The following is a 14,663-nucleotide window of genomic DNA, read 5'->3' as shown; positions in this document are numbered from 1 at the left end:
GGCCATGTCCACATCTAACCTGGGATTAGTTCTTGTGGGCAGGTGCACATCCTACCTGGGATCAGTTATTTTGGGCAGGTGCACATCTGACCTGAGATCAGTTATTGTGGCCGTGTCCACATATGACCTGGGATCAGTTATTATGGGCAGGTGCACATCTGACCTGGGCTCAATCAGTCCTTGTGGCCATGTCCACATCTAACCTGGGATTAGTTCTTGTGGGCAGGTGCACATCTGACCTGAGATCAGTTATTGTGGCCATGTCCACATCTGACCTGGGATCAGTTCTTTTGGGCAGGTCCACATATGACCTGGGATCAGTTATTATGGGCAGGTGCACATCTGACCTGGGATCAGTTATTATGGGCAGGTGCACATCTGACCTGGGCTCAATCATTCCTTGTGGCCATGTCCACATCCAACCTGGGATTAGTTCTTGTGGGCAGGTGCACATCCTACCTGGGATCAGTTATTTTGGGCAGGTGCACATCTGACCTGAGATCAGTTATTGTGGCCGTGTCCACATATGACCTGGGATCAGTTATTATGGGCAGGTGCACATCTGACCTGGGCTCAATCATTCCTTGTGGCCATGTCCACATCTAACCTGGGATTAGTTCTTGTGGGCAGGTGCACATCCTACCTGGGATCAGTTATTTTGGGCAGGTGCACATCTGACCTGAGATCAGTTATTGTGGCCGTGTCCACATATGACCTGGGATCAGTTATTATGGGCAGGTGCACATCTGACCTGGGCTCAATCATTCCTTGTGGCCATGTCCACATCTAACCTGGGATTAGTTCTTGTGGGCAGGTGCACATCTGACCTGGGATCAGTTCTTTTGGGCAGGTGCACATCTGACCTGAGATTAGTTCTTGTGGCCATGTCCACATATGACCTGGGATCAGTTATTATGGGCAGGTGCACATCTGACCTGGGCTCAATCAGTCCTTGTGGCCATGTCCACATCTAACCTGGGATTAGTTCTTGTGGGCAGGTGCACATCTGACCTGAGATCAGTTATTGTGGCCATGTCCACATCTGACCTGGGATCAGTTCTTTTGGGCAGGTCCACATATGACCTGGGATCAGTTATTATGGGCAGGTGCACATCTGACCTGGGCTCAATCATTCCTTGTGGCCATGTCCACATCCAACCTGGGATTAGTTCTTGTGGGCATGTGCACATCTGACCTGGGATCAGTTATTTTGGGCAGGTGCACATCTGACCTGAGATCAGTTATTGTGGCCGTGTCCACATCTGACCTGGGATCAGTTCTTGTGGCCATGTCCACAACTGACCTTGGATCAGTTCTTGTGGCCATGTCCACATCTGACTTGGGATCAGTTATTATGGGCAGGTGCACATCTGACCTGGGATCAGTTCTTGTCGGCAGGTGCACATCTGACCTGGGATCAGTTCTTGTGGGCAGGTGCACATCTGACCTGAGATCAGTTCTTGTGGCCCATGTCCACATCTGACCTGGGATCAGTTCTTGTGGCCCATGTCCACATCTGACCTGGGATCACTTCTTGTGGCCCATGTCCACATCTGACCTGAGATCAGTTCTTGTGGCCATGTCCACATCTGACCTGGGATCAGTTATTGTGGGCAGGTGCACATCTGACCTGGGATCGGTTCTTGTGGGCAGGAGAACAGCTGACCTGTGATCAGTTCTTGTGGCCATGTCGACATCTGACCTAAGACCAGTTCTTGTGGGCATGTCCACATCTGACCTGGGATCAGTTCTTGTGGCCATGTCCAAATCTGACCTGGGATCAGTTCTTGTGGCCATGTCCACATCTGACCTGGGATCAGTTCTTGTGGCCATGTCCACATCTGACCTGGGATCAGTTATTATGGGCAGGTGCACATCTGACCTGGGCTCAATCATTCCTTGTGGCAATGTCCACATCTGACCTGGGATCAGTTATTGTGGGCAGGTGCACATCTGACCTGGGATCGGTTCTTGTGGGCAGGAGAACAGCTGACCTGTGATCAGTTCTTGTGGCCATGTCGACATCTGACCTAAGACCAGTTCTTGTGGGCATGTCCACATCTGACCTGGGATCAGTTCTTGTGGCCATGTCCAAATCTGACCTGGGATCAGTTCTTGTGGCCATGTCCACATCTGACCTGGGATCAGTTCTTGTGGCCATGTCCACATCTGACCTGGGATCAATTCTTGTGGCCATGTCCACATATGTCCTTATGTATTGTTTTGTTGGATTGATTACCCCCCCCCCAAAAAAAGATTTTTTTTTTTTTTTTACTATAATTCATGCTGGGTCCATGTCCGGACACGTCGCAGTGTCAGGACATGGACCGCGGTCCGCCTGTTTAGAATCACTGCCATAGATCATACTTATCTTCTGTTCCATCAAAGACAAGCTGCTGTTGTAGCGTTCCTGCTCAGGCTATTTTCACTTTTTTGTTCTTTTTATAGTTCACAATCTGGTGAACTGGGCCCATAACCTGATGAGCTTCGTGCGTTGCGGTGGAGATGTAATCAAACTCTCATCAGACACATTTTACCTTTGGCCTGGTAGATTTATTTTAATTAAATCGGAACAACTCCACACACCAGAACAGGAAGCATACCCAGTGGGCACAGAGACGTTTAATTAACGTTGAAACAACGTTACTTTCCCGTGTTGAAACAACGTTCGATTTGGGTTGAAAATGAAAGTTGGATCAACGTTTAAATACAGACGTTGAATCAACGTCAATGTTTCAACGTTGATTCAACTTTCAGTTTCTACCTAACAGAGACGTTTAATCAACGTTGAAACAACGTTACTTTCCTGTGTTGTAATAACGTTGGATTTGGGTTGAAAATGAAAGTTGGATCAACGTTTAAATACCGACGTAGAATCTTCGTCAATGTTTCAACGTTGATTCAACTTTCAGTTTCAACCTAAGATCAACCAACCAATTATCAACGTAATATCAACCAATATATCAATATTATTAAAGACAACAAAACATAGTGCATATATAGCTCCAGGCTGAATCCTGTTAATGCAAAATTAAAAGGAAGTACAAAGAAAATGGAGAATGTCAATCGATATAATTATTTATTTAGCCTGTGATGCGCATCCTATTCCTCCCTTCCGTCCAGGGGCATATTTCAGTTTATTTTTTATGGCATCATGGACCATCGTTTCGGTCCCCTTCTGGGTATCCAAGACACTAGCTGTAAACGGGAAAAAAGAATACAAATGAATTAAGGGTGCATGTGATTTACCCCAATCAAGTTAATGTAATTATTAAACACACACACAAACTCACCTGTGACTACATCGAGCAGCTTCGTCTCAGCAAAGCTATTTTTTTCCCCCTCTACCCTTCATGTTCAGATTGGACATTAATTCATTTGTCATGAGCCTCAAATTGAACACGCAAGTCATACATCCAGGCCAAAAAGTACAGAATTTTGCATTATTATAATTCCCGATCTAGCACTCATAGATTAGAATTTGGGTCTTACATCGCCTATTTTTAATATATATGTAGAGAAAGAGGAAAATACCTGTCCATGATGGTGCTTAAACAGCTCTTTAAATCATATCCACCAATCTTTGAGAGCCTTGCTGTCTGCATATATACAAGAGAATGTGTTTAGCATACACTGGGGGAAGGGGCTGGCAAACACATACATACATTCAAGTATAGGGCCTGTTTTATTTACACGTGTTTTATCTACACGATTTCATAACCTGAAATTTCTATCTAAATACAGTAATATTTCCGATGTAAAAACAGCTACACAATTACAATGTTATAATTACTTACCAGCAAATCTTTCTTGCTTGGTTGAGTTTTTAATCAACTCGTCAAGGTCGAGTAGTTCCTCCACTGCCTCCAATTTCTGCACATGGAAGGACAGTTTTATCAAAAAATTATCCTTTTTGGTATTATATGTATCATAGCAAGTGTGCTGTGTCGTTCCATATATGCATAAACTGAAATCATTGGTACATTGCCTTGCATTAACGTTCTGCTTTTCAATTACCGGTAGTGGTACATGTACATATACTTAGGGGCGGACCAGATGAAACGTGGGGGAGGGTATGTTTTTTTGGGGGGGAAAAAAGAGATTGTTTAGCAAAAACTGGAAAATAAATTGTTTGTTTTCCTGAAGTATATAAAAAAAAAAGTTTGCTCCCGTAAACTCTGCAAAAAAAAAAGTTGGTTGCCTTCTTGTGCCAAGAAAAAAAAACTTTGTACCCCCAAAAATGTGTAGGCGCTCCGTGCAGTCTTTTATTGTCAATCATAAAACATATGAAACAAAATCTGTCTGGATATTTTATTGTCTTATATTTTAGTATACATGTTGACCAACAGGTCAACAGTGAAACCATTTGGAAGTTTCAATACTTGACAAAAGCTCTTTTAAGAGCAGTACTGGCCTTATCAGTGAAATTAAAAAAATAAGTAAAGATCATAGCATTTAATATTACATGGATCCTTTAATGGGCGACCCGTGGACTTGCCTTTTGAGACACAACCTTGCTAACAAGTCAAACTAATTAAAAAGTACCTGTACTTAAAATAAACTGGCAACATTTTAAATAAACATAAAAATGAGCCAGAAAAACCCAACTGCCATCCAGACGGGTGTTTTGAAGATCAAAATCAAGAGGAAGTCAATTAATACAGTGATTGGTGCGGCTGTAAAACACAATGGGTACAGAACCAAAAAAAAAACGTTTTTTTGTGTTAACCTGGAAAAACAATTGTTTGCTTTTGGGCAGGTGGGGAAAAATTGTTAGTTTTCTGCTTGGGGAGAAAAAAAAAGTTTGCTCAGGTCCAGTGTATACAGTCAAAATAAACGTTGAGAATAGGCGTGAGATAAATTTCTCGTTTTCCTGCAACCCTCTTGTGAAAGGGCTAAAATTATATCGATATAAAAAAGCAGTATTATCTCAAGGTACAAACCTGAATCTTTATGGACGTCGATGGTTTTCTTTGCAGTGAAATAGTTCAATTTCCACTTCAAATCTTCGCTCTTCGTCTTGCTTGCTGGATTGGAGTACTTCAGCACGCACGCGCACAAGCTTGGCTTTTAGTTCACGCTGCCATCAAGCGGCGGTTTCGTTGAAAACGGTCGCAAATGGCCGGTGCGCGCAGAATGGTTGGCAAATTGAATTGTACACGTTGAAAAGACGATGTCCCCCAATGATGAAAACAAACCAGATTTGCAACATATGGTGTGGTGGGGTAGCGACTTGTCCAGGGTGTACCCCGACTTCCGCCCGATTGTAGCTGAGATAGGCGCCAGCGCCCCCTGCGACCCCGAAAGGGAATAAGCGGTAGAATGGATGGATGGATGGTTGAGTGACGTCGCGACGTAATTTCAACGTCACCTCGACGTTGAACTAAGGACGGGTGCCCACTGGCTAGGTGTCAGATAACATAGAGGTAAACACTGCCCTCTAACGGACACAATGGGTAAGGGCGTACAACAGTACCACACTTAACAAAATGAAACACACTACAATTAAAACATCAAAAAATAAACCCACAAAAAGACAAACTACTTTATTATTTCAGAAAACACCAAAAGCCTCCGTAGCAGAACCTCCAGGTTATTCAGACTCTTGAACGCATCATAATAATTCCCTCAATTCCCCCCAAAAATGGATTAACTCGCTGGAATATAAAGACAATATAACATACATCTATAAACGTGGATGCATATGAAAAAGTGCAATATATTCATCTCTGCAGGAATGTATTTATTTATATGTGCACATTATTGCTCTTTTATCCTGCACTACAACGAGCTAACCATCCATCCATTCATTTTCTACCGCTTGTCCCTTTTGGGGTTGTGGCTGGGGGGGTCGCTGGAGCCTATCTCACTGTGCATCGAAATTTCGTTCTTATCGGTACTGTAAAGTTCACATTTGAGTGAAAATTAAAGGAAGTCTAAGTCTAAAACAAAATAAACATGTATATATATATATATATATATATTTTTTTTTTTTTTTATTGAACAAAAACATACATTCATAATTCAATCAACACTTTCAACATCAAGGAAATAAAACAAAAGCAAATACAGAGAGTATTAAATATTAATAAATAATAATAATATAAATAAATGAATAAAGACAAAAAGGGCTACTTAAATCACTTTAAATGTTTTTAACAAAGATATCAATGTAAGGGCTTCTATCCATCCATTTTCTACCACTTGTCCCTTTTAGGGTCACGGGGGGTGCTGGCAAGTTGGAACATTTAAACAATCTTCTGTCCTGGAGAAATGACGAACTGTACACGGAGAAAGACCGACGCCAGACACTGCTTGCGGAGAAAGGTCAATAAATTTCTCTCTTGAAAACAAAACTGGAGAAAGACCAATAACAAATACTCCTCACGGAGAAATAAGCTGGAAGTCGTCAAAGAGGAGAGGGAAGAAGAACTCTCTGTTTTAAAAGCTGAGATGGAAGCTCTAAAAAAGAGGACAGATATCAGCCAAAATTGGCCATTGGCAGTGACGTCAACACCCGGATGTGGACTTAACTAGAGGTCGGACCAGGAAGACATTCCCAACTCCTCAAAGGGAGTTTTGGACAAGTGGGATGATATGGGTGCCTGCTCTTCAGACATGTCATCTCTGAAGCTAACTACAAATCCTGGGTGAAAACTACAAACTGGGATGGATTTAGGGCGAAACACAAATTGCCACGGAATCTCAAGGAGTATTTGGTTGTTAGTTTAAAACTAAAGATTCCGACAATGGGCAACTGTTGCGTACGCCATGCAAATTTTGTAGGGGAATCAAAACATCTTTAACTTGTATGTGTGTTGTAGAGGGGTGTGTCTCTTTGTGAACCTTTTCATTATTTCTTCATAATAAAGACATTTTCTCAAAAGCAATTTCCTGAATTCTTTACTATTAAACTTTAGGCTAAAGTTTAAGCATTTATCAAAATTATGTTATTTGCATCACCTCTTTGTGTTGTGATCTTCCATTCATCCATCCATTTTATTCCGCTTATCTGAGGTCAGGTCACGGGGGCAGCAGCCTAAGCAGAGAAGCCCAGACTTCCCTCTACCCAGCCACTTCGTCCAACTCCTCCCGGGGGATCCCGAGGCGTTCCCAGGCCAGCCGGGAGACATAGTCTTCCCAACGTGTCCTGGGTCTTCCCTGTGGCCTCCTGCCGGTCAGACGTACCCTAAACACCTCCCTAGGGAGGCGTTCGGGTGGCATCCTGACCAGATACCCAAACCACCTCCTCTGACTCCTCTCGATTTGGAGGAGCAGCGGCTTCACTTTGAGCTCCTCTCGGATGACAGAGCTTCTCACCCTATCTCTAAGGGAGAGACCCGCCACCCGGCGGAGGAAACTTATTTCGGCCGCTTGTACCCGTGATCTTGTACTTTCAGTCATAACCCGAAGCTCATGACCATAGGTGAGGATAGGAACATAGATCGACCCGTAAATTGAGAGCTTTGCCTTCCGGCTCAGCTCCTTCTTCACCACAACGGATCGATACAGCGTTCGCATTACTGAAGACACCGCAGTAATCCGCCTGTCGATCTCACGATCCACTCTTCCCTCGCTTTATTCAAGGAACTTTATTGGTATGAGAATGCACAAAATGGGTTAAACGTTACAGGTTTAGCCAAAACGATACTAAAATCATTTGAATACGTTATGATAGAGGATGTTGTGAATGTCATATAGGTTAATAGGAATATATTATAAAGTAGAATAAATAGAAATGATCTTGCAAGGCAAATAGAATGTAAAGACAAAAACACCAAACCAATTTAAAGCCGTGAGCAGCGATGAACGGGTCTTCGCCTCCTTGCGCCGCATGGTTCACACAAGTCGGCCGGCACGCATGATGCCTAGGCAATTATTTTGACTTAGGGGCCACATTTAGGGAAAAAATGTGTCAGGGGCTGGGATATCTATTTTTAGGGACACTAATACAAAAACTGTGATGAGGTGGCGACTTGTCCAGGGTGTACTCCGCCTTCCACCCTATTGTAGCTGAGATAGGCACCAGCGCCCCCCGCAACCCCAAAGGAAATAAGCGGTAGAAAATGGATGGATGGACTAATACAAAACCTAACAATAATTTCTGATTGAATGCTAAAAACGTTATGACAGACCGCCTTAAAAAACGTAATAGAATATTATTTTTTTCTGTGAACAATAAAACACTGAATATTGACAACATATTTTATGACAACATATATAACAACCCTTTTCGATCGACATATGTTACAATCAAGTGAAATACAACAAACAGTGAAATATGAACGCGAAGGGTACAAAACAAACCCATCTACAATCTGATATATCACTCAGCTTTAGAACTTTGTTGTGAAAATCTCCTTCCGTGTCTGTGGAAACGCTTCCCGCCCACACTGTTTGGTGCCTCGTCTGCGCTGCTGTGACATAGATGACCATAGTAACTAATTAGATGAGCTTAGTCACTAATTAGATGACCATAGTAACTAATTAGATGACCTTAGTAACTAATTAGATGACCATAGTAACTAATTAGATGACCTTAGTAACTAATTAGATGACCATAGTAACTAATTAGATGACCTTAGTAACTAATTAGATGACCTTAGTAACTAATTAGATGACCATAGTAACTAATTAGATGACCTTAGTAACTAATTAGATGACCACAGTAACTACTATATCATCCAAAAGCGCAGATTCCAACCATTGAAATACTTTGTATAGTTCAAGACTTACGGTCATTAGAAAACATCACTGCACATCATAATGGCAGCTACACTTTCCATCTTAAAGATCCAAAAATAGTATTTGGGAATGTCCGACGGGCCAGATTGAAAATCTTAACGGGCCGCATGGTGGCCCCCGGGCTTTAATTTGCCCAGTTATGATGTATAACAAAGTTACGACGAATATAAATTTACACCACAAGGGGGCGAAAACGCCACAGCAGTAATCATGCAGTTGCATCCCATCCAATACCCTTATCCACCCCAAAAAATTTCAGGAAGACCTGAGAGCACGTGTGAGGAAGTTATGACTTTTACAATTGTCCACCACAAGGTGGCAATATTTGCACCACTGCAGTGATGCATATGGAAGGAAATTACGAAATGTTTTAATGTTTTACCAAAATGGGGTGATATTGGAGCCACGGTAGTCATGCAGTCGCGTCCCATCCAACACCTCAACCCACCGTCAAACATTTCACAACAAAGGAGCGATAAAGGCGCCACAATAGTCATGCAGTTGCGTCCCACCCAACACCTCAACCCACTATCAAAAACCCCCGAAAGATCGGAGCATGTGTAAGGAAGTTATGACTGTTATACTTTTACACCACAAGGTGGCAATATTGGCACCACTGCTGTGATGCACCATGAAAACATTTTGGGGAAATAAAGAAGCATATGGAAGGAACTTATGACTGTTTTAATGTTTTACCAAAATGGGGTGATATTGACGCCGCAGGAGTCAGGCCATGAATTGATTAACGTGGACCCCGACTTAAACAAGTTGAAAAACTTATTGGGGTGTTACCATTTAGTGGTCAATTGTACGGAATATGTACTGTACTGTGCAATCTACTAATAAAACTCTCAATCAATCAATCACGCAGTCGCATCCCACCCAATACCTCAAGCCACCATCAAACATTTCAGGAAGATTGGAGCATGTGTGAAGAAGTTATGACATAATTTGTTCACAACAAAGAGGCGATAAAGGTGGAGCATTAGTCAGGCAGTCTTGCCCCATCCCAACACCTCCACCCACCATCAAAAATTTCCGAAAGATCGGAGCATGTCGAAGGAAGTTATGGCAGTTATACTTTTACACGACAAGGTGGCGATATTGCCACCACTGCAGTGATTCGGTTGCATCCCACCCATTACAGTTGCAGCCCTTTGAGACACTTGTGATTAAGGTCTATTTAAATAAATGTTAATTAATTGATTAACAATATCAAACATCTTGGGAAGATCAGAGATTATGGAAAAAAGTTATGAATATTATGATTTTTTACCACAAGGGGGTGATAGTGTGGTCGATATTAACATCTAGGCATGGTTGGACCCTGACCTTGCAGCCTCATGCCAGTTAGGAAGAAAATCTGATCATCTAAATTGAAGTAAAGACAGTTTGATAAGATTTTGCTATTTGTCATCACCCATCAGTTTAGCATATACACAGCCTCTTTATATACGTTTTTACAGATATAAATTGTTATGCGTCTAATATTATTAATAGTAAATGACATGTTTTTCACCACTTTGTAGTTCAGATACTTTGTGTGTTGTGACGTGGATTCTCAGGTAGTCCAGTAAGTACTTGTTTTTTTCAGTCAACTAATGCACTGAGGTGTTGGAATCGACCTGTTTTGTGTTGCTCTGAGAAGAAAAAAAAGGTTAAGATTGATAAAGTATTGTTAAACGGTCATTTCATTCATGTTTTGTAGGAGAGGTCAGGGTGGGTGACATTAATGAATCAATAATCAATCACATTGCAAAAGCAGACGCGTGAGTAGAAACCAGCACATTAATACAGGAGTCATTCCAAAGGTTACACACACTTCTTATCACTCTGCTTGGGAACACGGAAGCTGCTGCTTGTTACACATTTGCAGTGCATGTACACTTTATGTACCTAACATACATATGTCTTGTCTGGTCCTGTCTACTTGATGTACCTTACATACATGTGTGTTGTCTGGTCCTGTCTACTTTATGTACCTTACATACATGTGTGTTGTCTGGTCCTGTCTACTTTATGTACCTTACATACATGTGTGTTGCCTGGTCCTGTCTACTTTATGTACCTTACATACATGTGTGTTGCCTGGTCCTGTTTACTTGATGTACCTTACATACGTGTGTGTTGTCTGGTCCTGTCTACTTTATGTACCTTACATACGTGTGTGTTGTCTGGTCCTGTCTACTTTATGTACCTTACATACGTGTGTGTTGTCTGGTCCTGTCTACTTTATGTACCTTACATACATGTGTGTTGTCTGGTCCTGTCTACTTGATGTACCTTACATACATGTGTGTTGTCTGGTCCTGTCTACTTTATGTACCTTACATACATGTGTGTTGTCTGGTCCTGTCTACTTGATGTACCTTACATACATGTGTGTTGTCTGGTCCTGTCTACTTGATGTACCTTACATATGTGTGTGTTGCCTGGTCCTGTCTACTTGATGTACCTTACATACATGTGTGTTGTCTGGTCCTGTCTACTTGATGTACCTTACATACATGTGTGTTGTCTGGTCCTGTCTACTTTATGTACCTTACATACGTGTGTATTGTCTGGTCCTGTCTACTTGATGTACCTTACATACATGTGTGTTGTCTGGTCCTGTCTACTTGATGTACCTTACATGCGTGTGTATTGTCTGGTCCTGTTTACTTGATGTACCTTACATACGTGTGTGTTGTCTGGTCCTGTCTACTTTATGTACCTTACATACGTGTGTGTTGTCTGGTCCTGTCTACTTTATGTACCTTACGTACGTGTGTGTTGTCTGGTCCTGTCTACTTTATGTACCTTACATACGTGTGTGTTGTCTGGTCCTGTCTACTTTATGTACCTTACATACGTGTGTGTTGTCTGGTCCTGTCTACTTTATGTACCTTACATACATGTGTGTTGTCTGGTCCTGTCTACTTGATGTACCTTACATACATGTGTGTTGTCTGGTCCTGTCTACTTTATGTACCTTACATACATGTGTGTTGTCTGGTCCTGTCTACTTGATGTACCTTACATACATGTGTGTTGTCTGGTCCTGTCTACTTGATGTACCTTACATACATGTGTGTTGTCTGGTCCTGTCTACTTGATGTACCTTACATATGTGTGTGTTGCCTGGTCCTGTCTACTTGATGTACCTTACATACATGTGTGTTGTCTGGTCCTGTCTACTTGATGTACCTTACATACATGTGTGTTGTCTGGTCCTGTCTACTTTATGTACCTTACATACGTGTGTATTGTCTGGTCCTGTCTACTTGATGTACCTTACATACATGTGTGTTGTCTGGTCCTGTCTACTTGATGTACCTTACATGCGTGTGTATTGTCTGGTCCTGTCTACTTGATGTACCTTACATACATGTGTGTTGTCTGGTCCTGTCTACTTGATGTACCTTACATGCGTGTGTATTGTCTGGTCCTGTCTACTTGATGTACCTTACATACATGTGTGTTGTCTGGTCCTGTCTACTTGATGTACCTTACATACATGTGTGTTGTCTGGTCCTGTCTATTTGATGTACCTTACATACATGTGTGTTGTCTGGTCCTGTCTACTTGATGTACCTTACATATGTGTGTGTTGCCTGGTCCTGTCTACTTTAGGTACCTTACATGCGTGTGTGTCGTCTGGTCCTGTCTACTTTATGTACCTTACATACGTGTGTGTTGTCTGGTCCTGTCTACTTGATGTACCTTACATACATGTGTGTTGTCTGGTCCTGTCTACTTGATGTACCTTACATACATGTGTGTTGTCTGGTCCTGTCTACTTGATGTACCTTACATGCGTGTGTATTGTCTGGTCCTGTCTACTTGATGTACCTTACATACATGTGTGTTGTCTGGTCCTGTCTACTTGATGTACCTTACATACATGTGTGTTGTCTGGTCCTGTCTACTTGATGTACCTTACATACATGTGTGTTGTCTGGTCCTGTCTACTTGATGTACCTTACATACGTGTGTGTTGCCTGGTCCTGTCTACTTTAGGTACCTTACATGCGTGCGTGTCGTCTGGTCCTGTCTACTTTATGTACCTTACATACGTGTGTGTTGTCTGGTCCTGTCTACTTGATGTACCTTACATATGTGTGTGTTGTCTGGTCCTGTCTACTTGATGTACCTTACATGCGTGTGTGTCGTCTGATCCTGTCTACTTTATGTACCTTACATACGTGTGTGTTGTCTGGTCCTGTCTACTTGATGTACCTTACATACGTGTGTGTTGTCTGGTCCTGTCTACTTGATGTACCTTACATACATGTGTATTGTCTGGTCCGGTCTACTTTAGGTAACTTACATGCGTGTGTGTCGTCTGTTCCTGTCTACTTTATGTACCTTACATACGTGTGTGTTGTCTGGTCCTGTCTACTTGATGTACCTTACATGCGTGTGTATTGTCTGGTCCTGTCTACTTGATGTACCTTACATACATGTGTGTTGTCTGGTCCTGTCTACTTGATGTACCTTACATACATGCGTGTTGTCTGGTCCTGTCTACTTGATGTACCTTACATACGTGTGTGTTGTCTGGTCCTGTCTACTTGATGTACCTTACATACATGTGTGTTGTCTGGTCCTGTCTACTTTATGTACCTTACATACATGTGTGTTGTCTGGTCCTGTCTACTTGATGTACCTTACATACATGTGTGTTGTCTGGTCCTGTCTACTTTATGTACCTTACATACATGTGTGTTGTCTGGTCCTGTCTACTTGATGTACCTTACATACATGTGTGTTGTCTGGTCCTGTCTACTTGATGTACCTTACATACATGTGTGTTGTCTGGTCCTGTCTACTTGATGTACCTTACATATGTGTGTGTTGCCTGGTCCTGTCTACTTGATGTACCTTACATACATGTGTGTTGTCTGGTCCTGTCTACTTGATGTACCTTACATACATGTGTGTTGTCTGGTCCTGTCTACTTTATGTACCTTACATACGTGTGTATTGTCTGGTCCTGTCTACTTGATGTACCTTACATACATGTGTGTTGTCTGGTCCTGTCTACTTGATGTACCTTACATGCGTGTGTATTGTCTGGTCCTGTCTACTTGATGTACCTTACATACATGTGTGTTGTCTGGTCCTGTCTACTTGATGTACCTTACATACATGTGTGTTGTCTGGTCCTGTCTACTTGATGTACCTTACATACATGTGTGTTGTCTGGTCCTGTCTACTTGATGTACCTTACATATGTGTGTGTTGCCTGGTCCTGTCTACTTTAGGTACCTTACATGCGTGTGTGTCGTCTGGTCCTGTCTACTTTATGTACCTTACATACGTGTGTGTTGTCTGGTCCTGTCTACTTGATGTACCTTACATACATGTGTGTTGTCTGGTCCTGTCTACTTGATGTACCTTACATACATGTGTGTTGTCTGGTCCTGTCTACTTGATGTACCTTACATGCGTGTGTATTGTCTGGTCCTGTCTACTTGATGTACCTTACATACATGTGTGTTGTCTGGTCCTGTCTACTTGATGTACCTTACATACATGTGTGTTGTCTGGTCCTGTCTACTTGATGTACCTTACATACATGTGTGTTGTCTGGTCCTGTCTACTTGATGTACCTTACATATGTGTGTGTTGCCTGGTCCTGTCTACTTTAGGTACCTTACATGCGTGTGTGTCGTCTGGTCCTGTCTACTTTATGTACCTTACATACATGTGTGTTGTCTGGTCCTGTCTACTTGATGTACCTTACATATGTGTGTGTTGCCTGGTCCTGTCTACTTTAGGTACCTTACATGCGTGTGTGTCGTCTGGTCCTGTCTACTTTATGTACCTTACATACGTGTGTGTTGTCTGGTCCTGTCTACTTGATGTACCTTACATACATGTGTGTTGTCTGGTCCTGTCTACTTGATGTACCTTACATACATGTGTGTTGTCTG

At 42.2% G+C, this 14,663-nt stretch overlaps 1 long non-coding RNA gene across 1 annotated transcript; it reads right to left on the bottom strand.

Moving 5' to 3' along the window:
* Positions 1 to 3,065: 3,065 nt before the first annotated feature.
* On the bottom strand, positions 3,066 to 5,324 carry LOC133541406 (uncharacterized). Its single transcript, XR_009803870.1, has 4 exons — positions 4,944 to 5,324; positions 3,798 to 3,873; positions 3,294 to 3,599; positions 3,066 to 3,198 (listed from the first exon to the last, which is right to left on the bottom strand). It is a non-coding gene; the product is annotated as an uncharacterized LOC133541406 (long non-coding RNA).
* Between the last annotated feature and the right edge of the window lie 9,339 nt (positions 5,325 to 14,663).

Source organism: Nerophis ophidion, linkage group LG23 (genome assembly GCF_033978795.1).
Source record: "Nerophis ophidion isolate RoL-2023_Sa linkage group LG23, RoL_Noph_v1.0, whole genome shotgun sequence".
Taxonomy (NCBI): Eukaryota; Metazoa; Chordata; class Actinopteri; order Syngnathiformes; family Syngnathidae; genus Nerophis; species Nerophis ophidion.
The sequence above is the reverse complement of the archived record's forward strand: the minus strand, read 5'-3'. Positions and strand labels throughout refer to the sequence as shown.